Source organism: Bos grunniens, chromosome 3 (genome assembly GCF_055505025.1).
Source record: "Bos grunniens cultivar Pamir isolate PY7600 chromosome 3, Bosgru_T2T1.0, whole genome shotgun sequence".
Lineage (NCBI taxonomy): Eukaryota > Metazoa > Chordata > Mammalia > Artiodactyla > Bovidae > Bos > Bos grunniens.
The window spans coordinates 12,208,329-12,225,919 of record NC_141167.1 but is presented as its reverse complement, the minus strand read 5'-3'; the positions used below and the strand labels follow the sequence as shown (position 1 = coordinate 12,225,919).

The following is a 17,591-nucleotide window of genomic DNA, read 5'->3' as shown; positions in this document are numbered from 1 at the left end:
CAGGGCATGTGATCAGGCCTAATTAGCATATTCCCTTCCCTGGCCACAGGCGTTGGTTTAGCAGACTGCACAGGACCCAAGTCAGTCCAATATTAGTCAAACATGGGGCTTTTTCAGACTGCAGGGTAAGGGAGGCTGTCTCCCCACTGGGAACTTTTAAAGGTAGCAGCAGCAGTGCACACACACTGAAGGTCAAGTCTATTTCCTAGCACTTGCTACTCATCTAAGCTGCCAACAACCCCACAAGGTAAGTGCAGCTCTTATCCCCATTTCACACACAAGGAAACTGAGCCAAACAGGCTGACCCATACGTCCAGGGTCACACAGCCAGGCTAGAGCTTGATCCAGGTACGCAGACTTCAGAAATGGAGCCTTTAACATCTACACTAGTTTTCTTCTTGGAGTGGGCATTCCCCATGACACTGGTCATGTTGAAGTGATCAGGAGAAAGGAGGATTCCTGAAACTGTGATTTGGGCTCTTGGGTCAGGGTATCCTGGACTTTACAGATATGGAAGCAATACCTTCTCTTTTATCCTTAAGGCTATGAGTTGCATTTCTGCCCCACGCAGCTGAAAGAGTTCTGAGTAATATCACCATTCTGTCTGTGGGGCAGAGCAATCCTCTGTGCCTCAATTTTCTCATCTGTGAAATGGGAACAATAACAGCACCTGTATCGTTGAGTGGTCACGAAGATTTAATCAGGAAACAAATGGGAAGCGCTCAGTACAATGTCAGGCACAGAGTAAGCAGCCCATGAATGTTCAACTTTTTGTTAACTCTGCAGGTTGAAACAGCCTCATATGATAGATTAAAAAAAGTGAGATATATATATATATATATATAAATATGGAATATTACTCAGTCACAAAAGAGAATTAAATCATGCCATTTGAAGCAATATGGGTGGACCTAGAGATTATCACACTAAGTGAAGTAAGTCAGAGGAAAAACAAATATCACAGATATCACTTTCATGGTGAATCTAAAAAATCATACAGATGAACTTATTTATAAATGAAAATAGACTCAGAGACATAGAAAGCAAACTTGTGGTTACCAAAGGGGGAAGTGAAGGAGGGATAAGTTAGGAGTTTGTGATTAACAGATACACACTACTATATATGGCTTCCCTGATAGCTCAGTTGGTAAAGAATCCGCCTGCAATGCAGGAGACCACGGTTCAATCCCTGGGTCAGGAAGATCCCTCGGAGAAGGGAAAGGCTACCCACTCCAGTATGCTGGCCTGGAGAATTCCATGGGTCGCAAAGAGTCGGACGCAACTGAGCGACTTTCACTTCACTCACTGTGCTTACTGTGCTTAGTCACTAAGCATTTCCGACTCCATGTGACTCCATGGACTGTAGCCCGCCAGGCTCCTCCATCCATGAGATTCTCCAGGCAAGGATACTGGAGTGGGTTGCCATTCCCTTCTCCAGGGGATCTTCCCAACCCAAGGATCAAACCCTGGTCTCCTGCATTGCAGGCAGATTCCTTATCATCTGAACCACCAGGGAAGCCCTAATAAACAAACAATAAGGTCTTATTGTATAGCACAGGGAACTGTATTCAACATCTTGTAATAACCTATAATGGAAAAGAATCTGTAAAGGAATATATATATATATATATATACACACACACACATATATATAACAGAATCACTTTCCTGTGCACTTTATATAGCATTGTAAATCAACTCTACTTCAATAAAAAGTTTAAAAAAACAGCCTCACTTGTCTTTCAAAAGTCATCTGCCTAGATCCTATCATCAGCGTGGAACCACACTGACTCCCTCATTTACTCAACAAATATTGATTAGTTGTCTGCTGGTTACAGTCACCATCAGAGCAAGGAGCAACTTCAGAGGTCATCAAATGCAATCTCCCCACTATACAGATGGGAAGACTGGAGCCCAGAGAGAAGAAGGGACCCTTCTTCTCTCACAGTTGTTTGGTGATGGAGCTCCCAGGCCAGGCTCCCCTCCCTATACCAGTCTGTCTCTTTAAGTGGCAGTGCCCATATTCACATTCAGAGCTGCCAGTGGAGGCCACCAGGTTCTTTCCAGGAGACAGAGTGCAGCCTTCAGGGACACCCACTGCCCCACGTGAAGTGCAGGTCTCTGGGTACAGAAGACAGTGAGGGTGTTGGGCCCACACAAACCATCATCACCAGGATGCACTGGCTGTGTCAGGGACCTCTGAGAGGCCACCCCTCTGTGGGACGCACCCTCCACCCTTCTTTCTGATCAGCCCAGTAACAGGTCAGGAGGCTTTGCTCACTATCCCTCCCCCTCCCAGCTTCCCAGGCTTCTACACAGGACCTCTGGACCACCTGTCAGCCATCCCCCATCCTGTTCTGCCACCACACACCATGGAAGGCACACTAGAGTCACGCTGGGAGGGTCAGGAATATCCCTTTCCCCTACCGAGTCCATGACTGCGTCTTACCATCTCTGCCTTCTCCCCATCTATTGGCTGCCTCCACACACTGTGGGAGGGCACGCTCCCATCCTCTCTCTCTGACATTCTAGCTCCCTGCCCTGATGCTGCACTTTGAGGTTGTATGGAGCTGTAACACTGAGCCCCAGAGTAGGGGTCCACTCAAGGCCCTTTCCCCGGGTGGGAGCAAGAGGGTAGATGCTTCAGGACTGAGTAGAGCTGGCCACCCAGTTGGGAAAGCCTGGGACACCCTCCTGGTCGACAGCAAAGAGAAAAAGACTTGGAGTCAAATCCAGTTTTTTCACTGGCCACCCCATGTGGCTTAGGCAAGTCCCTTCTCCTCTGGGAGTCCCATGTTCCTTCTCTGCAAAGTGGAACTCACAATCCCAATGCCATAGGATCATGTAGTAGCCTAACATCACTTATTCATTGGGCACCTGCAGTGTGCCAGGTGGTGATGGGCACTTGGAATTCAAAGATGAACAAGTTGGACTTCTTGTTGGTCTGGTGGTTAGGGCTCTGTACTTTCCACTGCAGGGGCCACAGGTTCAAGCCCTGGTTGGGAACTAAGATCCTGCATGCTACACAGCCAAAAAACAAATAAATAAAATGAGGTGAAATTTTTTAATGAACAAGCCATCGTCCCTTCCCTCTGAAACACCCATTCTCCCATGGGGGTTTGGAGGAGGAGATTGGGAGTCCAGAACCCCTTGGCACTGCTTCCATGAGGACTTGGGCTTTGTCATAATTATAACTAACAATCGTTTCTCTGATAGCTCAGCATGTAAGAATCTGTCTGCAATGCAGGAGACACAGGAGATGCAAGTTCAATCCCTGGGTTGGGAAAATCTCCTGGAGAAGGAAATGGCAACCCACTCAAATATTCTTGCCTGGAAAATCCCATGGACAGAGGAGACTTACAGGCTACCAGTCACGGGGTTGCAAAGAGTCGGACACAACTGAGAGACTACGCATGCACACACGCAAACACTTCATACATGCCAGGCACCATTCTAACCTCACAGCAGCCGTCTGAGGAAAGCTACTGTGATTACCCCAGATGAGGGGTATGACTATTACAGATGAGGAAGCAGAGGTCCAGAGAGCTTAGGAGCCTGCCAGGTGGTCCAGTCCTAGAGTCCGTGCTTGGGTCCTTCTGCCATTCTGTGTCCACGATGAGGTTTGTGTCCTCTGTAGGAGGATCTTCATGATCATTGCCCTTTGCACTGAGCTGAGCTCTTTTGGAAAATAGCCTGCCTCTGTTCTGTTGAAGAAGACAAGGAGTAGAGCCACCATGGCAGGACTGGTATAGTGCCCATCCCCATCCTGGAAGGGCGGGGCTCCGGGAGCAGGACCAGAGTGAGGAGCCCCAAGGGGGCCCTTCTCTGCTATCATCACCTGCGGTCTTTCCCTCTGGACCCTCAAGTCCTCAGGGCTGGGAGAGAGGGGTCCTCTGTGCGTGGTAAGGAAGCTGCTATTATTTCCTTGTGATGTTTGGAAAATTTGCTCCCTAATGCTGCTAACTGGGCAAAGCTAATGACTGCTACCATTTGTGGGGGATTGCCAGGAGCTGGGCAGGGGCTATGCATGTGGCTAATTTCCAGTCCCCTCCATGTGGCTTGGAATGGCAGAGCAGGGATGGAAACCCAGGTTCCCCTGGCTGCAAAGCTCCCATCATCCCCCCTCCTCTGCCAGCGCTCTCTTCCATCATCCCAGAGACTTGGCCACGCCCCCATCAGCACTGGGAAGCCTAAGCATGTTCAGAGACCCAGGCCTGTGGTCCTGTGACCTCATAATGGTCCAGGTTCATCAAAAACTGCCACTTAGGGAGGTGGGCATTGGAATAAACATGCAAAACAAGCACCTGAGTACGTTGATTAAATGTTTGCCATCAGGTTGTTTTACAGACCAAAAAATCATTTCAACCAACTCCACAGTGTAAAACGTCAGCAATGTGGAGCATGTTTTAAATATTAATGCCTAATTTTACTTCAATTATTCATGAGATTATGTATGTATTAGATGATATAGTACATGAGAAACAGATTCAGAAATACAGTGCCTGGCTCTCAGACACACATGAGCACAGATGTACATGTCCATGTATAGCCCACAGGTCCGACTGTAAAAACATTTCTTGAGAGTTTATTCTGTATCAGGCGTTGTTCTAAGTGCTTTGCATGTATTATCTCATTGAGTCTCCTCAAAGCCCTCTTTGAGGTAGGGTCTGTTATTATTCCCATTTTATAGAAGAAGAAACTGAGGAAAAAGTTTCCTTAGGGCCCATAGGAAGTCAATAGCAAAGTGGAAACTGAGGTCAAAACCCTTTGCTGTTATCTTCATGTGCCAAAGCCAGGCCCTTACTTTAAAGGACATGAGTTTTCCTCTCATTTAACCTCAAAGGATCGTCAAACAGAGCATTTTCCAGAAAGATCAGAAAACTCCCTTCAGAAGCAGGGCCAAGGGATAGCTTTGGCCCCATTGACATCTTCGCCAGCTCCTACCTCCAGAGCTACTGCAAAAAAAAAAAAAAACCGATAACAACAGTGTTCTTAAATATGAGCGAGTGATGTTTTCTCAGTGTTGCATAAATTATAAATAAAGTCATCTTAATAAAATGTTTGCTGGTTGATTTGATCTGGGATATGCAACCTAAGTTAAAGTTGCCCACTTTCTAGGCTTCAATACAAATCCCCCTTCCCCTCCCCAAACTGATTTCAACCCCCTTCTTACCTCAAGTCCCTCCCATTTGGGACCCAGGACACTCGGAGCCACCCATGAGGGGTTTCTGCCTGAGATGGAAGCCTGCCAAGGAAGAAACAGTCTAGACTTACAAATGTTCATTAACCCAGACTTTGTACATCTGAAGCCTCCCACAGGGGTTTTCTGTCCTACTCAAGCAGGACTGATACAAAAGACTGGGGAAAACCCCGGCCATAAGCAAAAGTGAGGCAAGATCAAGGAGCTGGGTGGGGATTGGGGAAGACCTCGCAGCCATATCCAGAGGAGTCCCCAACAATGACTTGAGTTCAGAGATGGTTTGCTACTTTCTCTGTTTTACTTGCTCTCTTGGCAGTAACTGGTATCCCAAAGCCCCTAGGAAAGCTCAAAAGAGAGGTGTGCTATCCCCAGGAGCGGTGTCTTAGGTCTCCGGGTTTTCCAAGGACTCACCCAGGACTGGACACCTCACAGATCCCCAGATCAGTGCGGGCTGGGTTGAGCTGAGCAAGGAGGGAAGTGAGACTGTAGCAGCCTTTCTCAACCTGGCTACACATTGGGAAACACATTGGCAGTTTTTAAATCACCTCTGCCCAGATCCCACCCCCAGAAATTCTTATTCAATTGTTTGGCTGGAGCCTGAGCTTGATTCCTTAAAAAACAATTCCCCTGAGTAATCCAAGTGGGCAGCCAGGATCGAGAACCCCTGGGCTAGAGGAACGAGGTGGAGCTGCCAAGAACAACAAGAGGCTGGTACAGTTAAGCCCTAGAATCCACAGTAGAGGGGACCATCCGGGGCTTAATACAGAAGCTGTGTGCTGGCCACCGTGCCAAGGACCTGGGGTCAACCAGGGAAGTCTTCTGATGGGGAAGGGAGACATTAGTCAAATAAACTCTGTATGTGTGTGTGTGTACACAAACTCACAAACAGGGGGGAAAGCTCAGAAGGAAAAGAACAAGGACTATATGAGCCTTGACATGGTTTGGAAGATCATGGGAGGTTCCATGAGAGATGCAGAGGGTGAAACAAGAGGTTTTTAAGCCAAAGGAACAGTCTGTACAAAGGCCCTGTGGGAGGTGGGAAACTTGGCACATCCCTTTAGGGGACGGAGGGAAAGAGGACTGGAATCTAAAGGCGAAAAGGCCAAGATCCCTGAAATGAGACCGAAGAAATGGCAGCGAGCAGCTCAGACAGGCCTCAGGAGTGATAGGAAACCTGTAAAGGGATTTTAAGCTGGGAATTAACATGATCAGGTTTGTATTTTTCTTTGCAATTTTTTTGTTGTGGTAAAATGCATGTAACATAAAGCCTACCATTTTGAGATGCATAATTCAGTGGTGTTTAGTGAGTTCAGGAAGATCTCCTGGAGGAAGACACGGCAATTCACTCCAGTATTCTTGCCTGAAAAATCCCATGGACAAGGGAGCCTGGCTGGCTACAGTCCATGGGTTTGCAAAGAGTCAGACACGACTGCGCGACTAAACACGCGCACACACACACACACACACACATCTAATTCCAGAACACATCCATCGTCCCATAAAGAATCCCTGTACTTGTTAGCAGTCACTCCTAATTTCCCCCTTCCCCTTGTCCTCTGACAACCACTAATCTGCTTTCTGTCTCTATGAATTTACCTACTCTGGGCATTGCACATCAGTGGAAACAGACTACCTGTAGCCTTTTTTGTCTGGCCTCTTCCACTTAATTTCAAAGTTAATCCGTGTTGCAGCATGATCAGTGCTCTTTATTTATGGCCAGAGAGTGACCCACTGTGTGGATAGACCGCATTTTGTTGATCCACTCATCAGGTGATGGACGCTGGGTCGTCTCCACTTTTTGTCTACTATGAGTCTTGCTGCTTTGAACACTTCTGTACAAGTTTTCATGGAAACATGTTCTCAGTTCCCTTGGGTCTATACCTAGTAATGGAATTACTGGGTCATATGGCAGCTCTTTTTACCTTAGTGAATAATTGCCAAACTATTTTCACAGTGGCCACACCATTTTCACATTCCCATCAGCAATGCACAAGGGTTCCAATATCTCCACATCCTTGCCAACACTTGTTATTTTCCATTTTGGCTTTTATAGCCCCCCTATAATATATATATTATACATGAGTTATTTCATTGTGGTTTTAATTTTCATTTCCCTAACGACTAATGATGCTGAGCATCTTCTCATATAATTATTGGTGATTATTTTATCTGAAATGTCTATGCAAATCCTTTGCCCATTTTCAAACTGGATTGTTTGTCATTTTGTTATTGAGTTGTAATAGTTCTTCATATATTCTGAATGCTAGGCCTTTATCAGATATATGATTTGCAAACATCTTCTTGTATTCTGTAAGTTGTATATTCTCTCTCCTGACAGTGTCCTTTGCTGCTCAAATGTTTTAAACTTGTTGAAGTCTAATATATGTGAACCGTGAACTTCCAGATGTTCAAGCTAGATTTAGAAAAGGCAGAGGAACCAGAGATCAAATTGCCAACATCCCCTGGATCATCAAAAAAGCAAGAGATTTCCAGAAAAACATCTATTTCTGCTTTATTGACTATGCCAAAGCTTTTGACTGTATGGATCACAATAAACTGTGGAAATTTCTGAAAGAGATGGGAATACCAGACCACTTGACCTGCCTCTTGATAAACGCAGGTCAGGAAGCAACAGTTAGAACTGGACATGGAACAACAGACTGAACTTATATGCAGAGTGCATCATGAGAAACGCTGGGCTGGAAGAAGCAGAAGCTGGAATCAAGATTGCCAGGAGAAATATCAATAACCTCAGATATGCAGATGACACCACCCTTATGGCAGAAAGTGAAGAAGAACTAAAGAGCCTCTTGATGAAAGTGAAAGAGGAGAGTGAAAAAGTTGGCTTAAAGCTCAACATTCAGAAAACTAAGATCAAGGCATCTGGTCCCATCACTTCATGGGAAATAGATGGGGAAACAGTGGAAACAGTGTCAGACTTTATTTTTGGGGGCTCCAAAATCACTGCAGATGGTGACTGCAGCCATGGAATTAAAAGACGCTTACTCCTTGGAAGGAAAGTTATGACCAACCTAGATAGCATATTAAAAAGCAGAGACATTACTTTGCCAACAAAGTCAAGGCTATGGTTTTTCCTGTGGTCATGTATGGATGTGAGAGTTGGACTGTGAAGAAAGCCGAGCACCGAAGAATTGATGCTTTTGAACTGTGGTGTTGGAGAAGACTGTTGAGAGTCCCTTGGACTGCAAGGAGATCCAACCAGTCCATTCTGAAGGAGATCAGCCCTGGATGTTCTTTGGAAGGAATGATGCTGAAACTGAAACTCCAGTACTTTGGCCACCTCATGCGAAGAGTTGACTCATTGGAAAAGACTCTGATGCTGGGAGGGATTGGGGGCAGGAGGAGAAGGGGACGACAGAGGATGAGATGGCTGGATGGCATCACCGATTTGATGGACGTGAGTTTGAGTGAACTCCAGGAGATGGTGATGGACAGGGAGGCCTGGGGTGCTGTGATTCATGGGGCCACAAAGAGTCGGACACAACTGAGCAACTGAACTGAACTGAATTTACCTATTTTTTCTTTTGTTGCTTGTTACTTTTGGTGTCATATTTAAGAAACCAAGATTACTAAGATTTACACCTTTGTATCCTTCTAAGAGTTTTATAGTTTTAATTCTTATAATTAGGTCTTTGGTTCATTTTTAATTCTTTTTTTTTAATTGTGTGATAGAGGGGTCTGAATTGATCCTTTCATATGTTGATTACTCATTGTCCCAGCACCATTTATTAAAAATACTATTCTTTCCCCTTGAATCATCTGGACACCCTTGTCAAAAATAATAGATCTATGGAAATATTTCCAGACTTTCAACTCTATCCCGTCGATCTATGTGTCTATCCTTATGCCAGCACCACATCGTTTTGACTACTATAGCTTTGCAGTAAGTTTTGAAATTAGGAGCTGTGAGTCCTCCAATTTTGTTCTTTTTTTACAAGATTGTTTTTGGCTATTTGGGGTCCCTTGCATTTCCATTAGAGTTTTACCATAAGTTTATACATTTCTGGAAAAAAAGAAAGGAAAGAAGGATGGAGGAAGAGGAGAGAAAGAGATGGAAGGCAGTTGAAATTTAAATAGGAACTGCATTGAACCTGTAGATTAGTTTGTAATGTCATTTTAACAATATTATGTTTTCCAATCCATGAATTACATTTCATTTATTTAGGTTTTAGTGTACAATTCTTGCATTTGTTTGGTTAAATTTACTACAAACTGCTTTTTGATGCTATTGTAAACCAAATCACTTTCTTAATCTCATTTTCAGATTGCTTATTACTACTACATAGAAATACAACTGATTTTTATATTGATTCTATATCATTCAACTTTGCTGAATCTACTTATTTGCTCTAATACTTTTTCTCTGGATTATTCAGGGTTTTCTACATACAATATCATGTCATCTGCAAATAGAGATGGTTTTACTATTCTCTAATCCAAATGCCTTTTATTTCATTTTTTCATTTCCTTGCCTAATTGCCCTGGCTAGAACTTCTACACAATGTTGAATAGAAGTAGTAAGAGCAGACACCCTTGTCTTGCTTCTGATTTTAGAGAGAAAATATACAGCCCTTCAACGTTGAGTATGAAGTTCGCTGTGGGCTTTTAATAGATACTCTTTATCAGGTTAAGAAAGGTCTCTTCTATTCCTAGTTAGTTGATCTTTTTATATAATGAAAGGGTGTTGGATTTTGTCAAATGCTTTTTCTGTGTCTATTGAGATGATCTTTTAGCTTTTGCTCTTTATTCTGTTAATATGATGTATTACATTGATTGATAAGGCTTGCATTTTGAAAAGACCATTCAGTTGTACAATAGTGCCATGTGGAGTTAGACACAAATGAGCAAATAACACACACACACACACACACACACATATATGTACATATATATATATATATACACTTTAGGGATATATTGTTTAGAGATCATATTTAAAGCAAGAAAGCAAGAAAATGACAAAGAGAAATTTCATAAGAGTAGGGTTTTTATGGGGGTAGAGGCTAGAGAATGAGCCTTGAGAAAAATTCAGAGGTAATTAAAGTGATCTTGATCATGTATCATTTTTAAAAAACTCTCTGGGTAATCCAACTGGGCAAACATATCCCTGCTCAGATAGACTAAATATCCTTAGATTGATCATATCCAGAGTGAGCTACTGTCCTTATCCATGAAATGCTTCCTCTTCTTGTATGCTCCATCACTGAGCATGTGTTAAGAAAAAGACTTACTATTTTACAGAACTCAAATTCTAGATTTAAGGAAATCTCAGAGTAGAGACAGAGAAGGCAATGGCAACCCACTCCAGTACTCTTGCATAGAAAATCCCATGGCCTGAGGAGCCTGGTAGTCTACAGTCCATGGGGTCGCTAAGAGTCAGACAGGACTGAGCAACTTCACTTTCACTTTTCACTTTCATGCATTGGAGAAGGAAATGGAAACCCACTCCAGTATTCTTGCCTGGAGAATCCCAGGGACAGAGGAGCCTGGTGGGCTGCCGTCTTTGGGGTCGCACAGAGTCCGCACAACTGAAGTGACCTAGCAGCAGCAGCAGCAGCAGCAGCAAGGTACAGAATTGCATATGGTGACACCTACTGGCAGAATACAACACTACACCCCAGCTCTCTTAGACACTAAATACTCCAGGAAAAAGAAGTGAGCCAAAGGTTTGCAATGTCCTGCTAAGAGTGTCATTAGGGAAAGTTCATTTGACCTGAGCAAAGCAAGGGAGTGTACTTGAGGGAAATTGCAATGACACTCCAGAAGTCTTCTGCACACCCACTGCAGTGATCTAAAGGAATCTAAGGGCTGGCTATCATTTGCTTGACCAACATTGATGGGATGCTTTGTAGAAAGATTTCCTCGAGTTCATTTACTCTAGAAGGACAACCTGAATGGCCTTCATAGAAAGACCAGGGGTCCTCTGCTCCCAAGTTTGAGCTCTGGGATGATTTCTAGAGAAACAACTATGGTTGTGCTCACTGATGTTCTCCCAGAGTTAAAGCACCAAGTCACAACCAGTGCATGGCTTACTGATTGGGGTTACAGAAGTTGGAGCCAGGCTGTCTGAGCTTTCATCCTAGTTCTATCACTTACTCTCTGTATGATCTTGGGCTTAACCTTTCTCTGTCTCATTTCCTTCATATAAAATGAGGGTAAATATTGAATATTGTACCAATCTTATAAGATTCTGTGAGGATAAAATGAGATAATGTATGTGAAGTACTTAGACCTGTGCCTGGTCTTAAGCTCACTCTGGCATCAGATCCCACAGATCTAGATCTAACAGTCACCAATGACTCCATGGGAGACCCTGGGACAGTCTTTTCTTAACTGGGAGTATCTGAGCCTATTGACTCATCTCTCTCACAATTTTTTCTATCCTAGGCTTTCATGATCAGTCAGTTCAGTTCAGTCGCTCAGTTGTGTCCAACTCTTTGCGACCCCATGAATCACGGCACACCGGGCCTCCCTGTCCATCACCAACTCCTGGAGTTCACTCAAACTCATGTCCATCAAGTCGGTGATGCCATCCAGCCATCTCACCCTCTGGCTTTCATGATACCACACAGCAAATGATCAATAAGTGTTAACTATTGGTTTCTTCCAGTTTCCTTTTCTATGGTAAGAGCAAAGCACTTATATAGTATTTATTTTGTGGCAGGCACAGTTCAAAGAAATTTACCCTTATTTACTCAATCCTCATTACAACCCTTTCAGGAGCCACTATTATTATCTCATTTGAAAAAACTGAGCTAAGTTTTTTCAAATAGCTAAGTCACATAGCTAAGACACAGCAGAGCCAAGATTCAAACCCAGGCAGTCTGGCCACAGAGTCTACTATGCATTAATAGCTGCACAATGGAGAGCTCTAATCCAAGTTGGGGGCATATAACAGGAGCCACCAGACTCCCCTGTCAGTCTCAAATCAAGCATGAGCTGCTTCTCCTGTATTTCTCCAACTCTCTGCCCATGGGCTGGACATTCTGCAGCTATCCATGCCCTCTCTGTGACAGCACAGTTCTTCCCAAGACATCGTCCTCTCTGGCTGCTCTCAGTAAGCAAAAGCCACTCCAGAAAGTGTGGGGCCACCTTGCCCAGCTGGGATGAGCCCCCAAACTGTGTCCCCTGGAATTACAGAAAGAGGAAGGAGACAAAGAGGAGGGAGGGGAAGAGGGAGGGCAACGATGTCAAAGTGGTCACAGACACCCAGGACAGACAATCTGTGTGAAGTCCCTTGAAATAAAACGTCAGGGGACTTTATCTCCTGGCTCATGGCTGATTTGAGACTGCTAGGGAGAATCTGGGGACCCTCCAACATTTACCTCAAATTCTGGGCAGAATTATTAGAAATGATGAGAGAATGCACAATTTGAAACAGTTCTCAGCCTTTGAAAGCAAATGTTTCATCATAAGTAAAAACTCGAGAAGGACTCCAGGCACTTCTTGACTCTCCCATTTCCATGCCTGACTCTCCACCCCAGACACTGCAGTGATGCCTCTGCTGGTCAACCCAGTTAGGACAGACAGTTGGAACTGCATGTCAGGAGCAGTTCTTCAACGTTGAAGGACATGATGGCTGAGATCCCTGCTCCACTGGACTCCAGGGAGTGGGGAGGGTGCTTTTGACACTGCTACTGTCTGTCTCAGACGGTAAAGAATTTTCCTGCGATACAGGAGACCTGGGATCGATCCCTGGGTCAGGAAGATCCCCTGGAGAAGGGAATGGCAGCCCACTCCAGTATTCTTGCCTGGAGAACCCCATGATGGACAGAGGAGCCTGGCGGGCTACAGTCCATGGGGTCGCAAAGAGAGCAATGTGACTGAATGACTAACACTTTCACTTTTCACTGTCATTTCCATTATAGGACTCTGATTTAATTTCTCCTCTGTCTTTCTTCACCCAAAACTCCAAGTCCTTCCTTGTCTCTCTTTTTCCTTTTTTTTTTTTTTTTAAAGATAACTTTGTCCTTTCAGTAGGCAACTTGGGAGAATTCGCCAAATTGATAGCAATTCCTGGTGCTAATAAAGTGTCAATTAAGATTGATTGTGCTGCCGAGGGCTCGGGGGAGGCTGGTGGTTTATGCTAATGTTTTAAAAGTCTATTTCATATGCCTTTATGTTGAGTTGTTTCATTAGGTTTATTAAGAGCCCAATTGATACAACTCTTGTTGACTCCAAATATTCCTGAGGTGATTAATTCTGAACAATGGGGTTAATTAGTCTGCAGACTTTGAAACACTTCTTCAGGCTGGAGCTCAAGAAACCAGTTTCCAGGAAATGTAATCTCCAAAAGAATTACATTCCTTTCTTCTAAAGGAAAGGGGGAGGAATTCTCCCTAGGGAAGAAAGGATGGCTGTGATCTCAGGAAGCGCATTAAATGAGTGTTCAGCCCTAATGGGACGCTGGGTTTTTTGGTTAACTTCTGCCTACTTTTACTTTCTGACTAGTAGGTAAATAGCTTGTATTGGGGAGGATGTATTGTGGGTGGATACGGGGATAGGACGCATGGACCCATAGGAAGAGACCAGTCTGGGGAAAGAAAAGGGTTTCCTCCTTCCTGTTTCCTGAATAGACGTGTAACCGCACCCCCAGCAGAGCCTGCAGCCTCTGGGCTTTCCTTCATCCATAAAATGGGGACAATGACAAAATGGCCCTCCCCCAACACCCCAAGCTGCTGTGAGGGTGAAGTGAGATCATAACAGTAAAAAAACGCTTTGAGAATAAAACCCTTTTCTTTTCTTTTTTTAACCTTTGAGAGGTTAAAAAAAAAAAGAGAGAAAGGATCCATTTTAGAAGTGGGCTTTTTTAAACTCCTTTTTTATATTATTATTCCCTCATAAAAGGGTTCCTTCTTGTAGCTGGGATTTTTCATCTCGTGTTAAAGAGAGAGAGGGAGAGGGAGAGAGTTTTAAAAATAGCTATTTTAATGAAAAGAACAGCTCCCCTGAAGAACTGGGCAGTCCTTTCTGCAGGCTTTGCTGCCGAAACTCACGGTCCAAATTGATTTTTTCCCCCTCTTCTTTAAAGGTAAGTGATGAAATACTGTGGGTTTGAAAGGGCTGACATTTTGGGTAGCAATTAAACTCAGTCCCATCTAGCCGCGCGGCAGCTGGTGGCGGGCAGGCTCGTTATGGCGGAAAGGCAGGCAGAGGATTACGCGGTGGGCCAAGCTCAGGCCCACTGCCTGCAGCCAGGTAATTAGATCTAACAAGCTGGCCTGTCCCCCTTTCTCCCCCACCCACTCAGGGCAGGGCAGCCAGGCCCCGGGGACCCACTTCACATCCCTCGGCTGGTGAGATGGCAGGCAAGTCTAGGATCGTCATCGCTGCGGTGACGGATGCGGGAGATATTAATGTTGAGTGACTAACGACCATACCGGAGGCAGCGATAGTTAGGAATTCAAGGCAAATGGAGATGGCAGGGCCCTCGGCGTCATTAGAATCAGCCACAGGGCGAGGCTCCTCCGACAGGTCAGTGGCATGTGACTGGAACCATGCACCGGGGAAGGACCAGCAGGGGCTCGGGGCATGGGGCACGTGTTTCCCGTCCCTGCCCTGATCCTGTTCCCGTGGAAATACAGCTGTAACAAGTCACACTCCCAGCCTGCTCTGCTCCAGAAAACCCATTCCCCAAGCCTTACTCTGACAGGGAGTTTGTGATCTCCCCACGGAGCCTCAAACCACCTGTAGAGAGGGCTTCCCAGAGCCCGGTGGGCTGAGCACCTTTCTTTTTTGGACCCTCCAGGGACTCTAACATGCAGCCAAGGCTGGGAACCTGCTGTCTGGCTCAGCCTAGCATCCAGACCCCGATGGTGCAATGCCTGGCAGACCCTGGCAAGACCATGTCATTGGCTGGAAGCTCCCAGCTTCACCCCAGTAGCAAAAAGCTTCAAGGGAAAGAAATCCAGTCATTTAGCTACACTCCCCAACTCAAAAGGCAGCAGTGACTTCTGAGGCAGCAAGACTGAGCCATGGCTTTAGTTGGACATTCAAGGCCTCCAGAAGAATTAGAGGAACCTAGAGACATGGTCTCAGTGCTGAGCGGCCCTAATTCCCTTTACAGCACAGATGCCCTTGCATGTCCTTCTGCAAGCCTCAGCTTGCCCATCTGTGGAAAGGGTGAATTGGCCCATTTGAGTTCTCCATCCTCCCTAGCCTGAAATGCCACTGGTTCTGCAAATCTACCTACCTTGCTGACTTCCCCTGAGTTTGACACACACACGCCCACACCAGCAGTTTCCTGGAGAAGGAGTCATTGCCCAGATTCCAGCCAACCCAGGCAAGGGGTGAGAACCATCCCCAATCCCGGTGGGGGTATGCAAGAATGAGGTAGGGAGCTGAGGCAAGGAGAGAAAAGAAGCCCAGGGAGGAGGTTGGGGTGGGGGGCATGGATTCAACCCTACCATTTTCTGGGTCCTTTATAGACATAACCTCCAGTGTTCCTGACTGCGGGGAAAGAGAAGATGGGGTCATCGTCTTCCCCCATGCTCCCCTCCCCTGGCTTAAGAGGGACAATAGATTCGGTTTGTTTCAGAGGACTCCAGGAGATTGGGTGGGAGTCAGAGGAAGGGGCAGGAATTATTAATTCCTCAATAATTAGAGGAATTAAAGACAGGTTCCATCCTCCCCAGCCCACCAGCATGTGTTCAATGAATTGAGTGCTCACATCAGGCACTCCAAAAGGAGGTTATTTCTCATTTTCTTATTTCCTTGTAAGATCTCATCAGTGATGTGGGAGTCTGATCACTGTTCTATTTCACCTGGGCCAGGGCAGAGGGGAGAGCAGGCTGATAATTAAAAATCATTTACATTTCTGCTTTCACAGGCAGGTCTGGCTCAACTGTGAGGGGCCAAGAAGTGCAATCCTACCATGTCCCCAGGGCCGCTGAACTTACACAGCCTGTTGGCTCCTTCGGGAATGATTCATCTGGTGGGAATTGGGGAGAAGGAATAGGGAACGTATACCCACCCCAGGCACCCCAAGAGGAAGCACCTGTGATAGCCCAGCTGTGCCTGTGCCTGGAGGGTGGGCTTGGAGAAGGGGCCTGGGCGGGGGGCAGTCGTGGCTATGTTTCCAAGCCACATTCTCTGGGACTCTGTGCCCAACTCTTGAGTTATTAACCAGTTGATTCCATGTCAACCTGGGGGGCTGAATGTGATGATTGCCTCAAGCATCCCCCCCCATCATAAACAAATAAAATTTATTCTCTTGTCGTCTCCTCCACTTTGAGAGAAAAACAAACAAAACTTGAAGAAACATCCTGTGCTGATGAGTAAGGGATGGGATAAGATGGTGGAGGATTTGGAGATAGGAAAGGTGAGGAGAATGGAATAGGGAGGAGACAGGCCGGGAATACAAAGGTGTCAAGTGATATTAGGATTGGATTGTTTGGGATGGGATGGAATGGAGTGGAGTGAGAGAACCAAAAGCCCGAAGCAGAGAGGCCCCTCTGTGCAGAGCTAGGCTCCCATCTCAGGACACACCCTGTACAGCCCATGTTCCTGGCCAACCCCCTCCCCAGTTGCTCAGCAGGTACCAGCACCAGGGGAAAGGGAGCAGACAGCTCCTCAGGAGGCTGGCACCGGTCCCATGCAATCTGTTCCCAACTTCCTCCTGCGTGGGTGGTGGCGGCACGTCCCCAGCCAGCCCCCACGCCTCTCACCAGCCGTCAACGCGCCCTCACTCTCTCCTTGTGTGTGTTGTCAAATCTTCCCGATATAGCAGCCTGGAGTCTGTCAACAGTTCTGTTCCATGCCTGCTTCTCCTCCCCAGAGGACGCCAAGTCTGCCGTCCCCTCCCTCAATGGATGCCTCTCCCGTCATGCTTCACTTGCAGTGCTGGCAAGCAGAGGCTCACCACCTCCCCAGAGGAAGTGCGCTTGGGGGAGCTATTCCAGCCTCCAGGGTCTGGGTTACCTGGCAGGGGATGGCAGCTGTGCTAGGACATACTTGAATGACATTAAGGAAGAGGACTGGGAAGCCTGGCGTGCTGCAGTCCATGGGGTCGCCGAGTCGGACACGACTGAGCAACTGAACAAGGAAGAGGAGTCCGGGGGACTTGAGTGTGGAACAGATGTGGGGAGGAGGGAGAGTCAAGTTGAAGGTGATGCTTAGATATCTGACCCGAAATGATTCAGGTAAGATGGTCCTAGTCACTGCAATGGGGGGCCCTGGAGAAGGAGCAGTTTGGGGATGGAGATCTAGGGAGTCAAGGTGGCTGTGAGCTCCAAATGGGGCTGTCCTATATGCATATGCAAACTGGTAGCTCAAGAGAGGTCTGGGCCTGCAGAAGTTTCCAGAAAGTGGAATCCCATCTTCCACGGGAAAGGTCAACACATACCCACTTGCTCCAACAGCCTTCAGCAGC

The 17,591-nt window shown here is 46.1% G+C and overlaps 1 long non-coding RNA gene across 1 annotated transcript; it reads left to right on the top strand.

Moving 5' to 3' along the window:
• The first annotated feature begins 14,327 nt into the window (after positions 1-14,327).
• LOC147375005 (uncharacterized) lies at positions 14,328-17,084 on the top strand. The gene is made up of 3 exons (XR_015161385.1): positions 14,328-14,419; positions 15,380-15,510; positions 16,050-17,084. It is a non-coding gene; the product is annotated as an uncharacterized LOC147375005 (long non-coding RNA).
• The last annotated feature ends 507 nt before the right edge of the window (positions 17,085-17,591 follow it).